The sequence below is a fragment of the Ailuropoda melanoleuca genome, chromosome 10 (genome assembly GCF_002007445.2).
Source record: "Ailuropoda melanoleuca isolate Jingjing chromosome 10, ASM200744v2, whole genome shotgun sequence".
Classification (NCBI taxonomy): Eukaryota; Metazoa; Chordata; class Mammalia; order Carnivora; family Ursidae; genus Ailuropoda; species Ailuropoda melanoleuca.
In genome coordinates this window covers 58028178-58049293 of record NC_048227.1, presented here as the reverse complement: position 1 = coordinate 58049293, position 21116 = coordinate 58028178, and the positions used below count along the sequence as shown (strand labels likewise).

The following is a 21116-nucleotide window of genomic DNA, read 5'->3' as shown; positions in this document are numbered from 1 at the left end:
CCTCCAAGCGGCTCCCAAAGAAAATGCAGGCGCTGTCGGAGCTGACGAGTTAGAGTGTGAATATGGGAGTGTGGCTCTGTGCGTGCGTGATGGTGAGGACGGTGCTACTCTTGTAATAAAAATGAATTATTATATTTCATGGCAAGGGGGAAGGGGAGGGGAGATGGATCATTCTCAAAACGCTTTCCCCCTTTTCTCCAGAGCGCCAGACAGATTCGTGGAAGAAACTGGGTGGCTGTGTGTTTGTGTGTGATTGTGCGCACCGGATATGGCCATGTGAGTTGGTTCATTCTTGGTCCCGTGCCCCTTCTGTTGGGTAAAACTTGGATCTGGTCCGAGGTGAGTAATTATTCATTTTGCAACTATCTACGGAAAGTTGTAGCTGAGGACGCTGTGTGCGGACTTGGGGCCTGGGATGGAGTCTGCTGGAGTCGCCGCGTTCCTGCGGCCTTCGCGGAGTCCGCTTGGGCACCAGCTGCGGGGAGGGTGCCGCCCGCTCCCCAAAGCAAAACCCATCCGGAGCAGAGCGAAGCTCCTGTCGCCTCCATTATCTGCCCTGGAGCGACTGGAGGACAGAACTTTCCCTCCTGCAACTCATCCCCAGAAGGCTTCGCTGGCCCCCCCTGTCCAGGCGTCCGGGATTCTGGGGAGCTTCCTCCGCCTTAGGCCCCCACCCCTCCCGCCAGCCTTCCCTCGATTCCTTTGCTCTCTCGCGCCCTGGTCCCTGCACCGCGCTGGGAGAGCGCACGCCGAGGGAGCGGTGATCCCCGATCTCTAAGAGATTAATTCTTATTTAAGCTCTCCCAGCAGCTTGAACTTGTTGAACAAGAGCTTGCCAGCCTGTCCTCCAGGCGTGGGCCGGCTAGAGGTCAGGGGTCACACCTCTTGCTCTCCTGCCCTCCGCAGCGCGTTGCGGGGGGGGGGGGGGGGGGGGGGGAGCGGGGAGGAGAACTGAGACCCGCACTCCGCAATTCTACTCGCCCTCCCCTAGCCCCACTTTCTCCAGACTCAAGGTCAACCCGGGCTTTCGTTGAGAGTTTGTGTGTGCAAAGTGAGTGTCTGCGTCCCCCCCCAGCCCTCGGAGGGCGCAGCTCCTCCGCCCGGCGTCTCCGGGGCGCAAGGCTTGCGCTCCCGTAGGCGGCCTCAGCACGTGACTGCAACTTTCCGCGGCAGCCTCCGCAGGGCCTGGAGCCCTGGCCTGCGCACGCCACACGCTTGAGAGCCCGCGCCCTCGCCAGGGTCGTAGGGACACCCGGAAAAGGCAAGAAGGGAGACGGCTATTTCCCAAGTTAGCCCTGCTCGGTTCTTTGTATTGGGACGAGATTGGGGAATTGTGGGACAAAACCATAAACCTGAGAGTATTTTTTTAGGAGACAGGACAAGAAATCAAAGTGGGTTTTTTTTTAGTTTTTTTTTTAAGATTTTATTTATTTTTTCGACAGAGATAGAGACAGCCAGCGAGAGAGGGAACACAAACGGGGAGTGGGAGAGGAAGAGGCAGGCTCATAGCAGAGGAGCCTGATGTGGGGCTCGATCCCACAACGCCAGGATCACGCCCTGAGCCGAAGGCAGACGCTTAACCGCTGTGCCACCCAGGCGCCCCAGAATTCAAAGTTTTTGATAGCTAAGTTGAGCAGTGTACTGGCCGCGCACGCGAAATAGTACAAACTTGAACTCCGCGCCCAGAAACGGAACTGATTTCTGGGGCGTCATTTGATAAACACAGTTATTGTGCCAGGCTCGCTTTTGGAGCCTGGGATTCTGGCTCCCGCCAGAAACCCACTTGCCCCGCCGCCGCGGCCGCCACCACCACCACCACCACCACCACCACCACCCTCACGTGGACGCAGAGTGGGGCTCGGTTAAGGACAAAGAACAAGATCCACGTACAGTAATGTTTCTCGGGCAAGAATGAAGGCCAGTGTTAAAGACTAGACCTAGGCCTGTCTCCGGGGGAAAAGTTTAGAAGTCTGTGGCAAGAAGATCTAGGAGCCGCTTTTTTTTGGGGGGGGGGCGGCTTGGAGGTAGGACGACTATGGCTCTCGAGGGGTCCAAACCACTTCACCCCTATTCCCTGACATTTTCGCCCTGCTGGCTCGTTTGTAGGCACCAAAACTTGTGGAAAATACTCCCGAGACTCACCAAATTGTCTCAAAATTAAAATGGGAATGCCCCCCCTTTTTCCTATCACCAGTCCCTAATCAAGCAGAGTATCCATCCAGAAGACCACTGAATGGAAACACACACACACACACACACACACACACCCCATCCCCACCACACCATCCAGCCCTGGCAAAAGGCACAACACGCGCATACACACCCGCAGCATGTTCGTCCTGTGTTCTGCGCGCCCGGCTGTAATTATCCGCGCGCTTTGCATAAATCACAATGCAATTCTGAAATCATCATGATGACTTTCTGGCATGATTGGTTCGGTGGCAACGGCGGCTACAAGATCCAGGGTTGGCGGGAGGGGCTGGGATGCGGCCGCCCACCGGGTCCAGGAGGAGCCTAGAGCCCAAGTGCCTGCAGCCTTATTCGAAGCTGCTTGCAGGCCACAGGGACCTCGGATCTAAGGTGTAGAAACTTGGGACTCAGTGGGTGCAGCTCAGAGAAGAAAGCCTCCTCAAGACAGAGACTGTTACTTTCCATCTTCCTATCAATGTGCTGCATAGCTGAATCATAGCTGCATAAATGTTGGGTGAATAAATAAAGGAGGAAAGTCTCCTGAAGAATTCCCAAGAAGTCCCTGGAGGCAGAATAAAGCTAACCACTGGACGCCAGGAGTTGGGGTTCAGGCTCTGTCCAATAGCTGTGTAATCTTGGGCAAGAGACGACCTCTCCGGGCTCCAGTCATCTGTAAATGATTCAACCTTAACTTTCAAAGATTTTTCCTGTGAGTAGAGGATGGGAAATAATTGCTAAGGGGCAAATGCACCCTATCTCAGAAATACTTTGTTAACAGAGACAAATTCAAGGAGGAGTTTACAGCAGTTGTCTTGGGGAGGGAGGGAAGCCACATCCCAGATGTTCTGAAGTCCTTCTGAGCAGGTTTAAACATAGCCCCTAACTTCCTCTTTAGCCTTGTGCGAGCATGGGACTCTCCACCAAACCAAAACCAAAAACACAAGGAAGGCATCTTTTATTACAAGATGTTTATATTTTGGCCCAGGAGATAAGAAATAAAACCACAAGAAGGACCATGTACTCTAGGGGTCTCTCTGTCCATCCATCAATCATCACCCCCTTCAACACATACTGAGTACCCACTATGTGTCAAAGATTAATGACGTGATCCCTTTCTCAAGGAGTATACAGAGAGCAGACACATAAAAGGTGCTAAATACACTGGCTTGGACTAAAACACAGGACATTCTGGAAAAAATACACAAGGGGCCCTAAACCATTGTGGAGTGGAGTAAGCTGTTATGGATGCCTAGAAAGTTGGTCTTGTGTTAGGGGAATCTACTACCTCTGAAAACAGTCTTATATTACAGCTTACTCTCCCTTACTCCATTACTCTTACTGAGGTCCCTTCCCATCCATTTAAAAAAGGAAGTAGAGTCCTGTTAACCAAATGGTATAAGAGAGGCAGGGGTGCAAGTCACCCCTCTAGCATCAGGTTATTTGGGTCTCAACCCTAGCTCTCTATTCACTAGGGTCCCTTAAAATGGTGCCATTTTTTCCATTAACTGTCCCTCCATCCATTCTTTTAAATTAAAACAGCAAAGGAAAAAGAAAAAGCTTTTCCATCACCAAAAAGAGCTGAAGCTGGTGTGGAAGAGAGATGTCCTCCCCAACCAATGATCAACCCCCTCTCAGAGGCCATTCTACCTGTAGAGATGCATTCCTTAAAATACCCTTTACCTCACTGACAAGCAGGGTTGAGAAATACCCAGACCCAGAAAATGTCTGAGAAAACCTAACAGTTAAGCTTGGCTGAGGTTTGATAGTCAGTCTCCAAAAGATACTCGGAAACAACTTTATTTGTTTGCTTACATGAGGAAAAAGTTGATTTTCATTGGTACCAAACCCTGAGTCAATGTATGCTTGGTTGTTGCTTTCCCAGTGGATGGGGAAGACTGTCTAGCACAAAGTATGTGCTCAGTGAGGGCGTGCTAAGTGACAGAAAGAAAAATCATCTCATCAAGCTTGTTCCTGATTTTGCTGTGGGCCTCTCTACAATTTGTTTCGGTCCGATCTAATTCTACTCAGAAAAGACACACTGAGAACAATCCAGAATAGAGCCACAGATGCTCTGGAACCTGGTGCTGAATTATGGAGTTTTTTCCTTGAGGTTTTCCAGGACTGTGCTGGCCAAGAGTTGTCTCTTACTCCCTACCAGATGGGAAGATGAACATAGTTAACAGTAATAGGATTAAGAAAATGCTCCACGTGACAGGCTTCTCTTTTTTCCCCCCTTCACAAATAACAGTTGTCTCTGCATTCATTCATGCCCTCCCTCCCTTGGAGCCACAGGAGCTAAAGAAATTTAGGTCTAGAGACAGGCTGAGGATTAGAGGCTTCTGCTTCTGAGCCTTCCTGTACTTGGATACTTTTTGCCCCAAGAGTAATCAAATAGAAACATCTTTCTCCCATCTCTTCTATTTCCTACATAAAAATTTGTATTCGTTTATAGCCTGCCTTGGTGCCAGAAGAATTCATCATGTCTCTCTCTCGTCAAATTGCTTTAATTTGGGACTTGGGCTCCCTCCCTAAAAGGGGACTCGCTTGAGATGTATTTAAAACAAACACAATCAAAGATCGTGAATAGAAACATAGGAGCAAGAAAATATTGTAGTCTCCTTCTGCTCCCCCAGGAAGATGGGTCAACAGAGACAAAACTGTCTCTTATTTCCTAAGGGCAAGAGTAAGAGGTTTAGGGCGCCTGGGTGGCACAGCAGTTGGGCGTCTGCCTTCGGCTCAGGGCGTGATCCCAGCGTTATGGGATCGAGCCCCGCATCAGGCTCTTCTGCTATGAGCCTGCTTCTTCCTCTCCCACTCCCCCTGCTTGTGTTCCCTCTCTCGCTGGCTGTCTCTATCTCTGTTGAATAAATAAATAAAATTTAAAAAAAAAAGAGTAAGAGGTTTAGAGGAGACATAAGAGATACTCAGCTCTCCACCTAGCTAGGGAGCTCCTTGAAGTAGAGAATATCTGATTCATTTTTGGATTGCCAGTGCTCTCACTCTGGTCCATAGTGATGCTTTATAAATGTGGAATGTATAAGTGACCATGACTCATTGTACTCACAATGAAAGGTGAGGATTGAGGTGGGGGGCTTGCCTTTGCTCTGCCTCAGCAACAGGGAGGGTAGGGAGTAGAGACAGGTCTTCTAGACCTCCAAACCTTGGGAAGCAATGCAGGTAATTTTTTGGCTTTCTAAAACAAAAGAACGAAGAAAGCAGACTATATGCAGGGAGAGATTGGCCACCGAGCCTTCTTCAACCTCTTAATTTCCTGTCAATTACACAGTCTGACTTGGTTTCCATTTAGCCCAAACTTACAGAGCGCACAAGTCAGAAGGGACCTTGGAGATCTGTACTCATCTAATTCCAACATTTCACAGATGAGAAAACTGAGATCCTTAGAGACAAAGCTTGTCCTAGGTCACTTACATAGAGACAGAGGCTATCACCAGAACCCAGATCTCTTGATGCTGAGTCTAATGCTCTTTGAAATATTAATTCCACTGCATTGAGCTACCTCCCATTTCCCAGAAGGGCTTCTAGAACCTCCAATTAAGGCAATTTCACTCACTTAAGTCTGAAATAATCAGAATTAAGAGAAGTGTTGTGTGCATCTTGAAGCAATGGTTCGGTATTTCTAGAACTTCAAAGTCCTCCACTTCACAAGTTTTTCTTGAAATTCCCTCTCTGACAGTCCTTATAATTTGCTGTGTCCCAATGGAGAGCAAACTTTCGAGGTCTTTTTCTGTTTTGCAGAGGGAATGTTCCGAGCTACAAGAGGAGCTACTTAGAGATACTAATTGTAGATGCTGAGAAAAAGTCAATGATTAGACTGAACAATTAATTACTAAATTTGATCGGTGTAGATTGCCAATCTGGGCCTTTCAGATTTTAAAAACATCCCTCTATTCCCTCCACAGCGGGGACCTGCTTATCCAGATTACTGTTTCAACACTAGTAGAAACAATTGTTATGTAAAACGGGGTAGCCCGTTTAAATGTGGCTAACATATTTGAGAATAAGCTATGATTCTTTATTTCATGAATAAGTATATCAGGATCACATATTTGATCTCTGCCAATGCAGTGAAAAGCATCATACATTCTAGTATGCTTTGTTTCCAAATGATCTAGTTCACACAGTACCCTGTTGTCCTCCTATTCTAGTAAGTAATTTCAGAATTCACATCACTTACAAAGATGCCGAGTGGCTATTTAGGGAAGTCTGATTCAAAAAAAAAAAAAAAAACCTTTCAAAACAAAACAAACCTCCCCCTCTCTTCTCCCTCCCCCAAACCCCACGCGCTTTGTGCAAGACGGAGTCAACCAGTGGGATTCACAGGAGGTCCCCAAGTCAAATGCTGCAGCTGCGTTTTTAAAAAGGGTTGGATAAACTACAGCCGTTAATAACATCTGTATCTATGCAAGCTAAGATGATGATAGGGGTAATCAGATCTCATGCTTCAGGGCATAAGATGATTGCCTGCTGGGAGGGGGAGGATTTGGCCTTTCAGGTAAAGCAGTTCACAACTCAGGAGGTAGGTTGCAGACATTTCTCCTAGTTTCTAAAATTTCAGGTATAATTGATGTGATTTTGGAGTAGATGAAACTGATTTGAAATCAGATCAGAACGTTGAATAATGAGATATTTGAAATACCCACATATATCACATACAACATATGTGTATCTTTCTATAGCTAAGATACAAATATTTGGATGCCTTTTTTTTTGAAGGCTGAGGTTCCTTGATATGTTTTGACCATCTTTAGTGCAAAGCAGATGCTTAATAAATGTTAACAACAATGCAAACAGTGGAAGTAATTCAACTTTAGTCCATGCATTTCTGATTAGCTAAAATAATATATAATTACCCAAGTGTTCATAACTGCACCTATTTGGATCCCTAAATATATCTATTTCCAGTTGCATTTGCTAAATAATGATTGAGTTGCATGTTTGGAGTGTACAAGGAATGCATTCATTTTAATGTCCTGGTTGCTAAAGTAATTTTTAAAACAGTATTTGTCTGTAAGTGAGAAGGGAATTATGCAAGATAATCTTACCTTTTCTTTTGATTTCTTTAACATTTTCAAACCCCAGGAGGGGTACACTTTAGTACAGTTGCACAATTTAACCAATTTCGAAAACACTTCTGCAAGTGTGAGCAGGGTTAAAGAACTCCCTTTATTTAGACATGTCAACCCATACTGCAGGGCATACAACATCAGACAGCTGTCCACATTTCAGAGAGGTGTAGAAGCTTTTGAAGGAGTAGGTTTCTAGCAGAGTGGTTAGAGTCCTTTTGGCATGAAAGACATTCTTGCTACTGGCTTCATCATTATTACTAAGCCATTCACTTCTGTTCCACACAGAGGGACTGTTCTGAAGGATATGGCTGTTAAATGCAATTTTTAAAATGATGCACATAAACAGTTTTAAAGGGGGAAAATCCTGCAGCTGTTTGGCTGCAGACAGGCATGGGAAATTAGTCAGAAGCCCAAAGCATCATAGTTAATAACCATTATTCTGTTGTCTGGGATGTTTGTTTAAATACTATTGACACTGTGTATGTATTGTCATCTTCTCTAAATTGTAGCTCTTAGCCACTGAAATCTTGTTAAAGACCACCTAGGGTTTCCTCTGTATGATGCTGAATTGTGTATTCACCTGATGGATAAACAAAAACCAGATTTTTTTTTTGTTTCAATTTTTCTCTCATGTGCAACTATTAGGAAATTTTCTGGAGTAAAGAAAGAGATTGCCTGAGTACAGTAGAAATAGCCGCTGTGGGGTCCCAACCTCCGTATTTCTCCTCTAGTGATAGAAAATGAACAAACCCATCAACTGATTAATACAATTCAGTTCTGCTTAAAATTCACAGATCTATTTGGTATGAGACTGTATTTTAAAAGACTCATACTTGCCATTAAGTGTGAAGAAATCAGTAACTATTCTTTTCATCAAACAGCATGTTGGTTTTTTTTTTTTTTTCCCTCCCCATTTCGATTTTGCTTATTAAGTGAGGTCATTTGAGAGAAGAGCGGCTCTGGTGGTGGGTGGGAAAAAAAAATCTAACAGCCCGACTCCCAAGTTGAGAGCTCCAGATCACGGGCCATTCAGTACAAAGCGTTTTATATCTTGACTTATGAGGGGACAATAGCCGGTCTTACAAAGGCACCACCTGTGATTTAGCACGGTTGACATCTTTGTTAAGGAGGAGCCGGAGGGCAGAAGAGAAAACAGCACGTGCACAATCCGGAACTTGTTACCAAGACCCATACCTTCAAAGCCGTTTCACAACGTCGCCGAGGCCGCGTCAGGTTTTTGTGCTGAGAGTTTTTAAAAAAGGAAATGGGGACAGAAAAAGGAAATGAACGTTATCCACGCGAATTGACCCAAAGCTCTGGACTTACGGCTTGCCAGTGCCAAGCGGTCCCATTTTACAGATGGGTAAAAGGAGGTCGGGTCCGCGGTGTATCTGGCTCAGCAGGTGCCAGGGGCGGGGGGCGCTGGGGACCCCCGCGGGGCTTTGGGGCCGCCCGGCTCGGGGCGCGGAGGGCAGCGCGGCCGCGGGAGGGATGTCGAGTCCCCGTCTCCGGCCCAACCTTCGGGCCGGTGGCTTTTTGCTTCCTTTCCGAAGGTCGTTTCTGACAAATCTATCTATTTGGGGCAAATTGTCAGTGAGAAACTTCCGCTCGAACTGCCCTGGACAAAACCGGCTGTTTGAAAAGGGTAAATCCCGCGGCCCGGCAAGGGGAACAATGGGCCGCTGGTGCTGCTGCGGTGGGGGCGGCCGGGCGCGCCGCACAAAGGGCGGATTAATTGGGGCCGCGGCTGAGCGGTTCGCGCTAGCTCCACTCAGCCCGCGCTGCGGGGCGCCCCATTGACTGGGCCCCGAGCCCCACTTTTCACAAACTCCAAACAAAAGTCAATTTCTTTTTCATAAGGCGGGGGAGGGGGCCGCAGCCAAGATTCTCCACTTGCTCCTCCGCCACATTCTTGCAGCATAGGGGTGAAGGGGGTGCTGGGGGGGGCGGTGGGGGACCGGAGGGAATTGGAAAGGGACGCGGGTGTGGCTACCTTGCGTCCCCGTTCCTGCCTCCGCTGTCCGCCATCCCGACCCGAGTCGCGCCCTCCTGGTCGCACGTAACTTCCAGGCAGGAGCTTAGATCCTTGCGGGAGGCCTGGTAGACGCCGAGAAACGCGGATGGATTGGGTGGTGGCAAGGGCCGAGGTGAGGGCTGGGCCACCGAGTTGGGGGAAGGACAGCCAGGTGATTTAGGAGGAGGGGAAAGAGACGCCCCGTAGGTATTCTAGACCTCGGGAGGTGTGACCATTCATCAGATATTTATTGAGCAACTACTTTGTTCCTAATGGGGGGAGGGAGACAAAAGCGAGTTTGCCCTTAATTTACACACAACAGGGAAGGCTGACTCCCAAAGCAATTAGCAGGTGCGGAAGAGACGTCCCAAGACGGGGGGCCCCAAAGGAAGGCGTCACCACCATCCTTCTGTAAAGTCATGAGATGAATTTGCCCGTGTAAATTTGGAAAAAAGATATCTAATTACTTTGCAGACACACCCGACTATGAGAAGTGCCAGTAATTAAAAATTGTAGGGTTAATATTGTGACGGTCTGAAGACCAAGTATGGAGGGACCAGGAGTTCATCTCTGTTTCTCTCCTTTCAAGATAGGAGAATGAGTGCAGAGTGCTCTTCAACTGACACTAAGAGGGGCAGGAAATTCCTTTAACAATAAAACTCGATGCATTCCCCAGCCTACAAGCCTCTGTTGTAAGCTGGGTAGGCAATGGTTGCATACCAGACACCCCAGTCCTTATAGTTAGTGCAAAAGCCACATTCTTCTTGGAGGACCGGCTTTCCAAGCGAAACAACAGGGAGGAGGGGCCACGTGCAGGTGTAAGGGAAGCCATTTGTTGATGGAGGGCTTGAGCATGTGCTAACAGATTATATTACAAGGTTTTTATTTTATGGGAGAGAATTCTGCTCTTGAATCAGCAGGCACTTGTGTACTCTACGTCTTCAACAGCAAGGCTTTAGTATAGAGACCCTCCAAAGGCATCAGGCCAGGGTATTGGCACGCCTCTAGACGGGCACAGTAGAGGGGAGCTCTGATGGCAGGTACTGAATCTGTTGGCAGACTCGGTAGGAGGGGTGAAAACAAGCCTTCAAGGACTGGCTGAAACGTGGCTGGAGGCAGAGGGGGCTAGACATTGACATCAGGAAGCAACAGCAGCAGAGGGACCTGCTGGCAGAGTTCAACCTGGGCTCCTTTTTAACCAGTGAAGTTGTAGATTTAAAATCATCCTTTCTGGGCCAGACTGTGAACTCTTCCAGATTTCTGTTGAGTCAGAGGCTTTGAAAATCAAGGGCAAATATTTATCTAAAGATGTCACAACTTTGAATTTCAACAATAATTTATCTGCTAATCTCTGATGGAAATCTAGAACAGCTGTCACTCCATTGTGTACTTTGAATTTCCAAAAGATAAATTGGGGGATCAATATTTTTCTTCCACCAATTCTCAGTATGCCTTCTTTTAGTTTACTAATGCCTTTGCAAGTTCAAAGCAAATAAGGACCTCTTGCTTATTATGAAAGTTATTAAAGCCTTCCAAAAATATATTTAATATTCAACTTTTATTGGCAAGTGTGACAACGCTGAGTGTGTCCACACCAGCAAAAGTTGAGTGACATGGAAAGATTGAGATGTTGCATTATTAGGAAGAAAAAAAAGAAAACGCAACTATGAATCAGAGTGATGAAACTTCCAACATCAATGTGTAGGTTTAGACAGAACTGATGACAGGCTCTATTGTCTATTAATGGAAAGCTTATGACCACAGCTTCTAGGAACACCCAGCACTGTTGCTCATCATTTCTGTTTTACAGAAGAAATTCTTCAGAGATGGGGACACAAGGTGATTTTAGTAAGGTCCACCTATGAAAGGGGTGACATACTGGCATCAGGCCGTTCCATCACTCTGGTTAGCGCTGAAGGCTTTGAATTATTCTCTTTCTTTTAGAAAGAATTATTTTGGAGTCATTCGATGTGAACATCATTAGAGGAAAAAAGCTCCTGGAGATCTGATTATAATTAAACCTCATTTTTTTTCCCACTTATACTTGCTGGCTGAGCAAACACTGCTGGAAAGAAAGAATGATCTTGGTATCCCCCATCTCAGGTTGCCAGAAAAGTACAGAAATCTGAGCTCTGATAACAACAGAGCAGGGGCAAGTACAGCACTGGACCAAGAATATGGTAGTCATGAGCCAAAAAGAAGGAGCACTGAATCTGGGAGTGAGTGGACTGGACTTAAACGAGTAAGAGAATGGCTTTCTCCAATGGCTTTTCCTTGAAGAGGGAAGACAAAGGAGACCTAGTCATTGAGCCTTGGTATGGTAGCCAAGATTCTGGAAATAAAACAGCTAACATTTGATTGTGAGAGGTATCATACATATAAAATATTATATGAATGTATCTGTATGATTTAAGGAATGAAATAAAATAAATGCTCATATCCTAGCAGCTACATTTTAAAACTGGCATCTCAGCAGTATCTGTAAGGAGACGCCTTTGTGCCCTCTTGGATTACGTCTTCTCCCACCAACACATACCAGAAGTCATCTCCACCTTGAATTGTGTTTTGCTCGTTTGTTTACTTTCTTTATAAGTTTACTACTCATGTTTCTATCCCTAAACAACATAGTGTGGAGTTTTGCTTTTTAAAAACTTTATATAAACAGAAGCATACATTAGACGGTCTGTAGTGAAGTGCTTTTTTCTCCCAACACTACGTTTAATGTTGGCATTAAATTAATTGTGGTACATTCACAATGTGGTTTCTTCATTCTTTCTGTCATATGGTAGTCCCCTGTGAGAGCATGCCACAAGGGACTGGTACTCACTGCTATGAAGAGACATTTGAGTTCTTCCCTTCCTTTCCCTTTCTTTCTCTCTCTCTCTTTTCTTTCTTTTGTAATTATAATAGATGCTTCAACATACTTCTCTTGTGCATGCTTCCTGGTATGCACGTATGCCAGAGTTTCTCTAGTATATAAACCCAGGTATAGAATTGCTTTCTCCTTCTTCTCCTTCTCCTTCTTCTTCTCTCCTCCTCCTTTTTCTTCTTCCCTTTCTTCTTACCCTTCTCCTCCTCCTCCTTCTTCCCTTTCTTCTTACTCTCCTCCTCCTCCTTCGCCTCCTTCTTCTTTATTAGAGAAAGGGGGAGGGAGGGACAGAGGGAGAGAGAGAATCTCCAGCATATTCCCTGCTGACCTTGGAGCCCAATGGGGGCTGCTATCCCAAGACCCTGAGACCATGACCTGAGTTGAAATCAAGAGTCTGGTTGTTTAACCGACTGAGCCATGCAGGCACCCCTAGAATTGCTTTCTTACTCAATTTTACTAGGTACTATCAAACTGTTTCCCTTAATGGTTGTATTAATTTACAATCTTACCAGGAAGTGATATGAATTATTACTGCTTCCCATCCTTGTCAACACTTATTATTGACTTATTTTAAAATTTCTGTTATACATATGGAAGAAATATCTCTTTGTAGTTTTAATTTATGTTTCTCTTATTCCTAATAGGATTGAGTATTTTTCAGGTGTCTGTGGGCCATTTTTATTTTCTCTTTTGTGAACTATGTTTGTGAGTTTTGCTATTTTCCCATTAGGTTGTTTTTCTCATAGGAGCTTAAAAAAATCTATTTTGGGGGTGCCTAGGTGGCTCAGTTGGTTAAGCAACTGCCTTTGGCTCAGGTCATGATCCCAGGGTCCTGGGATTGAGCCCAGCATGGGCTCCCAGCTCAGTGGGAAACCTGCTTCTTCTCCCACTCTCACTCCCCCTGCTTGTGCTTTCCCACGGGCTCTCTCTCTATCAAATACATAAAATCTTAAACACACACACACACACACACAAATTTTTGGATAATTATCCTTTGTCTTGATTATATATATGGCAAATATTTTCTTACCTTTAGTGACTGTCTTTTTACTCTCCTTCTAATGTCTTTGATGAATCAAAGTTTTAATTTTATGTGGTAGAATTTATCAGTATTTTCCTTCGTAAGTTGATAATTCTTGTTTTAGAAAGCTTTCTCTATTGTGAGGTTGTAATGGCATTTCCCTAAATTGTTTTCTAAGTTTTATGATTTTGTCCTCCATGTCTAAGTCTTAATCCAACTGGAATTGATTTTTGTGTATGGTGTGAGGTAGGGTTCCAATTAAGTTTTTTCAAAGTTGTTTAATACATTTTCCTGGTATCATTGACTGAATCTTCTATCTCTAGTGCCCACTACATTATAAAAATAAGTCTCTATATATCCATTGATTTGTTTCCAGGTTTTCTATCATATTGCTTTTGCCCCTTTGTCTAGCCTTCTGCTAGTATCCCATTTTCTTACTATAGCTTACATACTAAGTTTTGATATCTGGGAGGGCAATTCTCCTTACCTTATATTTTTTTCTTAGGGAGTCTTGACAATTTTGGACCCTTTCCTCTTTCTATTTATTTATTATTTATTTTTTTAAAAGATTTTATTTATTTATTTGACAGAGACAGCCAGCGAGAGAGGGAACACAGCAAGGGGAGTGGGAGAGGAAGAAGCAGGCTCCCAGTGGAGGAGCCCGATGTGGAACTTGATCCTGAAATGCCGGGATCACACCCTGAGCTTAAGGCAGACGCTTAACAAGACTGTGCTACCCAGGCGCCCCAACTGCGCTACCCAGGTGCCCCACCAATTTCATTTCAATTTTAGAATTAGTTTGTCAGGTTCCATAAAAAATATTGTTGGGGTTTTTCAATGGAATTGGATTTAGTCAACATGGGGAGAATTGACATCTTTATGCTATTGAAGTTTCCTACTAAAAACTTGATATTTCTCCATTTGAAGTTATATAAGCACATTGATGATATGATTCAACTATCTTTGGGGTTTTTTTGTTTGTTTTTACTTCTGTTGAAAAGCACATTTACAGATAATCTGTCTTTCTTCTCTATTTTTAAAGTTTCCCCTTGCCTTTGGAGTTCTGCATTTTTACAGTCATAGTGCTACATGTTGATTTATTTTGTTTATTTTTCTTGGGATGCACTTGGCTTCCTGTATCTGAGCGCTGCCATCTTTAACAAAATTCTCAGCTATTATCTTTGGAAATTGTCCTCTCCTTGCTCTATTATTTTCTTCATGAACTCTCACTAGGAATCATAAAACTCTTAACATTTTTTTCATAATTTTTGTCTCTTTCTGGACTGTATTTTGGAAAGTGTGTTTAAATCCATTTTCCAGTTCAGTGATTCTCTTTTCTATTGGGTCTAAGCAGCTGTTTAGGCCACTCATTTAAAAAGTAATCATTTTGTTTTTCATTTCTTGAAGTACTGTTTGGTTCCATTTCAGATCTGCTTGGATGTTCCTCACTGTCTCTTGTTCCATGCTAATATTTACAAGCTCCTTTTTTTTTTTTAAACATCATTAACCATATAAAATTTGTATTTGGTCACTCATAATGTCAACATTTGATGTCTGTGAGGCACTGCTTTCGTGTCTGCTGCTTGCTTTTTCTGGTTTTCCCTTCATGTTTCTTTCTAGGCTTTGGGATGTTTTTCTCCTTTGAGCTTCTCATTGTCCATGCTTTCTTTCTGGGGATTCTTAGAGGCCAAAGTTGAAGATGAATTTGTGCAGGGAAGGTTTGCATTTGCTCTTTCTAGTCAATTCACCTGGTTGTACCACCAACTTGGGATCCTTTTATGTTGAAATACTCTATTATTAGAGTTTAACTTTTTTTTTTTTTTGACCACACAAGTGGTATGAATCCAGATAGCAACCTATATGAGACCTAGCTGTGCTTCCTAATTCTTAGGGAAGTTTTGTTTTCTTTCCGTCTTTCCAGTATCAGCCATAAGAGCAAATGTCCTTGCTGTGGCACCCCTCTTTGGATAAAATTTTAAATTTATCTTTACACTGAGGATATAGCCCCTTGGGTTTTTAGTTTTATGCAAGGATTCTCCTAAGAGATTTCTTACCTTGGGCAGTCCTTGAGCATTATCACAGAGTTGAGATTAAGGTCTCCAGAGTCTGAGAGAAACTCTCAGGGTGAAAGTCGGCTTTGGAACTTGCTTAACCTACAAGGGTTCCTGTTTTCACTTACTTTTCGGATCTGAAAATCCCTCCTGTTTGTATTGGCTCACTGATCCATTTAAAAAATTGGATTTTTGTTGTTGTTGTTGTTTTTAATTTAAAAAAAAATTTTTTTTAAAGTAATCTCTATGCCCAAAGTGGGGCTTGAACTCACAACCCTGAGATCGAGGGTCTCAGGTTCCACTGACAGAGATAGACAGGTGCCCCTAAAAAGATATTTTAAAAACATTTTAATCAGGGGGCACCTGGCTGGCTCAGTCCATATAGCATGTGACTCTTGATGTCGGGGCCATGAGTTCGAGCCCCATGCTGGACTTAGAGATTACTTAAGAAAACGAAAGAAAGAAAAACTTCAAAAAAAATTTATCAAGCATTTTAATTATTTTAATTGAGACTGTCATTCAGGGTACCTGTATTAGTCAGGGTTCTCCATATAAAGAGATTATATTCTATGTAAGAGACAGAGAGAAAGATTTTAAGGAATTGGCCCACAAGACTGAGTGGGGGAGCTGTTAAGTCCAAAATCCATGCAACAGGGTGGCAGGATGGAAATTACAGCGAGAATTGATGTTGCAGTCTGGAGTCCAAAGGCAAGACTGAAGGCAGAATTCCTTCCTCCTAGGGGACCTCAGCCATTTCTCTTAAAGCTTTCAACCAAGTGGATGAGATCCACCCACATTATGGAGGGTAATCTGCTTTACTCAAAATATGCTTTAACCACATCTAACAAATATGTTCACAGCAACAGCTAGACTGGCGTTTGACCAAACACTGGGCACCATAGCCTAGCCAAGTTGCCACATAAAATTCACCATAGCAGCATCTCATCTACCAAAGTGCTGGAAACAGAAACCAGAGGTATAATTTCTCATGATGAAATGATAGCACAGTGAAGGGGCACAATACTGCCATGCTTAGAGGCTTCCATGCACATAGGTCTAAGGTGACAGTGGGCATTTTCTGAGCAGGCTGACAGACTTCTGTTTTCACAGTCTAGTGCTTACTATAGGCTTGTAATGCCTACTACGGGTTATGGCAAATGTGCTCTTCCATATGAATTACAGGAAAAGGAGGATACACTGAATTGGCTCAAGTTACAGGCCATAATGATTCAATCCATCTTGGAAAAGTGTAATATTTACTCAAACATACCAAAATTCAGTAAATATCTTATAAAAATACAAAGAAAGTCAAACTGAGGAGAATACTACATTGCAGGGAGATCAGAATAATGATCATCCCTGTTTTAGAATCTAAAAGGTGTTTTCAGTTGATTAAAAAAAATTCTTTTTCTTCTCCTCCTCCTCCTTCTAGACATTCATGCTTTCTTAGGAGCCTAGAAACAGATAACAATCAAAAATTTAAAATCCACAGGGGCGCCTGGGTGGCACAGCGGTTGGGCGTCTGCCTTTGGCTCAGGGCGTGATCCTGGCGTTATGGGATCGGGCCCCACATGGGCCCCACATGGGCCCCACATCGGGCTCCTCCGCTGTGAGCCTGCTTCTTCCTCTCCCACTCCCCCTGCTTGTGTTCCCTCTCTTGCTGGCTGTCTCTCTCTCTGTCGAATAAATAAATAAAATCTTAAAAAAAAAATCCACAAATTACCTAGCTATCCACATACAGAATTCTGGTACTTTTTTCACAGTCAATAAGAGTAGGCTCACTTATAATGCTTTCAGGTTTGGAAAAGCTTTTTTTTTTTTTTGTTTTTGTTTTTTTTTTTGTTCTGTTTGATTTGGGGGAATGCCTCTGGGGAGAAAGATGTGGGGAAATAGTGTCAGCCATCAGGAGGAAGGGAGGCAAGAGAATCTTGCAGCCCCCTGTTCTTCTGTCTGATTTCTCCCTCTCATTCCCTCCCTGTCGTGAAAAATTGAGTAATGCCTTAGCATGAAGCATTATTGCATAAAACAGAACAGTAAAAGTCTAAAAAAGGAATTTCAAAATAGATGCATAGTCAAGAGACTGGAAGAAAATACGAACAGTGGTTATCTGGATGGTGGAATTATCAGTTATTGTTTCTTTATAGTCTTCTGTATTTTTTCAAAGTTTCTACAACAAGCACAACTTTATACTATGAAAGTTTATTTTACAGAGCAAGAACCTGAACTATCTTGAGGATTTTTTTTTTAGACACAAATGGGTCTTCCCTATGCACAGTGTATAAGACTAAGTTTTTATACAGTATAAAACCATTTCCAAATGACCATTCCAGTGTCAGAAAACTTATTTTCGTGCTAGCAAAACTGAAACTCACCAAATGGTAACACATTAAGATCACTTGTTAAATTTGTATGGGAATTTTTAATATTTTAGATTAATCTTCAGAAATTTATGAACTTTTCATTTTATTAACAAATTTCAAAACTCTGCTTTGCTAAAACTAAAATATTTTTTCCAGCTTCTCATTTAAGCTGGCATTTTGTTTTTGAAATATATAGCTGTCTCTAACATTTGTTACCTCTTTCAAATCCCTACAGTCTATATATAGGCTAATTGTAGTTAGAACTCTTAGAATTCCAAATCAGGAGGTGAGTTGATTTGTAAAAGCTATGATTCTTTGAACTGAATAATTATGGAAAGGCCAGAAATATCAGTGTAGAGGCAGAGAGGCTCAAGATAGTTCCTTCTGGGGAGTAATCACATAAAACAGGAAATGTGTAAACCTGTGAACACAATTAATTACATTCTTGTTTCTCTGTAGAGGGTAACTACTGGCTGAGTTAGAGAGGAATTAGTATTATTGGTAAGGACTTGACTGGCTTTTCTTGAAAGGAGAAAAAGAATACTAAAAGGTTAGGTAATAAAAAAAATAGTTCTGCACTGGCATTTCATTGTTCTTCTCTGGAAAGTTATAAGGATGGTGCTCAGTGACCTCTCTGAAATGTCACAAAGAGCAGTGGCATCTGGATTAGTAGAGAAATTAACATGCAGAAGAGACTTCAAAGGCTGCTACACAGATCCAGAAAATCCTTTAATGTATCTGTATACATAAATTGCATGTATACTAAGTTCTATAAAATATCCCTAGATAGACACATGGCCGCCTTGTTTGGTAGGTGGATATGAGAAGGGATGCTGGACCACCTGTAGTTCTTAAAGTTAAACCAATCTTTCATCATGCAAAGCAAAATTCAGGATGAAGACTTTAGAATTTCAGAATCCAGACTCTGTCGCTTTGCTGAAAAACATTAAATATACTAACTACAGATTGATGTGCTAAAAGAGAAGGGGAGGAGAGTTGAGAGAAATGAAATGGAGGTGCAAAACAGAAAGAAAGAAGGGAAGAGAATAAAAAAGGGTGAAGGGGGACAGGAAAAGAAAACGTGAATTGAATGAGGGGATTAAATTGGGGGGAATGGGGAATAATGCATCTCCACAGGGCCCCTCTTCCCATGAACTTTTAAAATAGAGAACCCAACCCATAAACAAGATGTAACCTTTCAGCAGAGAAAACAGCCAACTTTCTTAGTTGTTAGGAAGTCTCTTCACACTGGGAGGAAATCTTCCCCCTTGTGGGTGGGTCTCACTGATGTTGAGAACAAAGAAAAAGGAATTGATACTAGGGGTAGTGTACAACGGTGAGGTTGCCATCCATTATTTCTGGCCCAGTTTGGTGATATCTAATCCTATTAATGCCTGGTATTAGAAGACTCTTTTATTTCTATCCTACCCTACCCTCTGTTGTCTCTGTTTTTGTGGGGTGAGGTGAGGCACAGTTAGGGAGTTGGTGTGAATACATAGAATTGATCTTAACGAGATTTTCTAATCTCTCTAGCAAATCACGTACTTGCTCATCCTCTCTCCACTTTTCCCTGGCCCTTGTATTTTTCTCACAGGAGTGAACAGGAAGAGTAATGAAGTTTATTGATCTAATGGAAACTTGTGACCAGATTCATGATCAAAACCTGGATCGAAACCTGGAAGAATGCACTTGAAAACTGTGCACTTCTCATTTTCCCCATGCTTGTCCTTTCTCATCAAGTTTGATGTCTTGGCTAGTGAGAAATATTTTACTGCCTGTCCATTGTTTGTCGTGTGTTATGTGTTGGAGGGGTCTCATGTGTTGTAGCAGCAGAAAAAAAGAGCAGCCTGTCCTGGGCTTTCCTTTCAAAGTCCCATTAACAGGTTATGTGATGCTGGATAAATCACTTAACTAAGCTTTTCCCTGAGAGATGGGAGGTGGGAAGGCTGAAGTAGGCCCCTAGCATACCCCTACCTACCTCTAAACAATTGTTAGCTCAATTTGTATCCTATTAGTATCAGTAAATATTAAACTTCAGGCAAAGTGAAAAATGTTGCACTCAAATAAGGTGCATGTTTTAAATTGGTAAGTGGAGGGTCGCCTGGGTGGCTCAGTCATTAAGCATCTGCCTTTGGCTCAGGGTGTGGACCCCGGGGTCCTGGGATTGAGCCCCGCATCGGGCTCCCTGCTCTGCTGGGAGCCTGCTTCTTCCTCTCCCACTCCCCCTGCTTGTGTTCCCTCTCTCGCTGGCCGTCTCTCTCTCTCTGTCAAATAAATAAATAAATAAAATCTTTAAAAATAAATAAATAAATTGATAAGTGGAAAGAAGAGGTGAAGGAGACAATTAAAAAATTTGTAACATAGGCTGAAAGCTAACCACTTAACTAAAAGGCTTTTGGTATTATAAACTTAATGGAGTAACTGAAAAATAATAGAAATTTAGAAAAAAAAATTTCAGTCTAAGCCATTTATAGGACTTTAAGTCTATTATATTTTAGTAGATTTTTTTCATGTACTCATAGACTTGGAAAATCTTATAATTGCTGAATCTGGATGTTTTAAAAAGATTTTATTTATTTATTTGAGAGAGAGAGAGCTAGAGAGAGCACGAATGTTGGGGAGGGGCAGACAGAGAGGGAGAAGCAGACTCCCTGCTCAGCAGGGAGCCCGATGTGGGGCTCAACCCCAGGACCCTGAGATCATGACCTGAGCTGAAGGCAGACACTTAACTGACTGAGCCACCCAGGTGCTCCCGAATCTGAATTTCTAATTATTTTTGTTTCAGAAATTGAAAGTTGCTAATCCCTTCTTATTTAATTTTGTAACAAGAACACAAACATATTTGAAACATAATTACTCAAGATTTGCTCATGCCAACTGGTAAAAAATATCTCTCTCTTGTGATGAATGGAAATAATGTCCCCAAATACAATAATAGTAATAACAACCACCACTACAACAAAACAGCAATAATTACCTGTTATTGACTCTCATTATGTCCCAGGGACACTGCAAACTTTTAGTTCTCTCATCTCATTTAATCCTCACATACATCCATAAGTTAGTTTCTGCTTCAGCCTCATTTTGCAGGCAAGTAAACAGAGGCTTTTTTAAGGGACTAAACCCACCATTGCTCATAAGAAAACGCAACATGATCCATTCATTCATTTATTCTGTAATATGTGTAATCCATGTGGGCATGTTGGCACTGACACAGATGTGGACACTGGCCTCATAGAGTTTCCCGTCTACTGGAAGATAAAATCTCCACTCATTTTTGTTTAAACGACTGCAAAAATGCAGATCTAATTAGATTAAAAATTATCTTTGGTATCTTCTAATTAGATTAAAAATTATCATATGGTAAAAATTGGCCATATGTATTTTTGAAGGTTAGCTCTCAGTTGTATGGTAATCCTAGGATTTTTTAAAAAATTCTAGGATCTTTTAAAACAATTATAATTATGGGAGGCAATTATTTTTTTAATGTTTCATAACAACCTTATTGAGATATAATGGATATA

At 42.8% G+C, this 21116-nt stretch overlaps 1 long non-coding RNA gene across 1 annotated transcript; it reads left to right on the top strand.

Moving 5' to 3' along the window:
* The first annotated feature begins 41 nt into the window (after window positions 1-41).
* Window positions 42-19308, top strand: LOC117803955. Its single transcript, XR_004628072.1, has 3 exons — window positions 42-92; window positions 202-339; window positions 19187-19308. It is a non-coding gene; the product is annotated as an uncharacterized LOC117803955 (long non-coding RNA).
* The last annotated feature ends 1808 nt before the right edge of the window (window positions 19309-21116 follow it).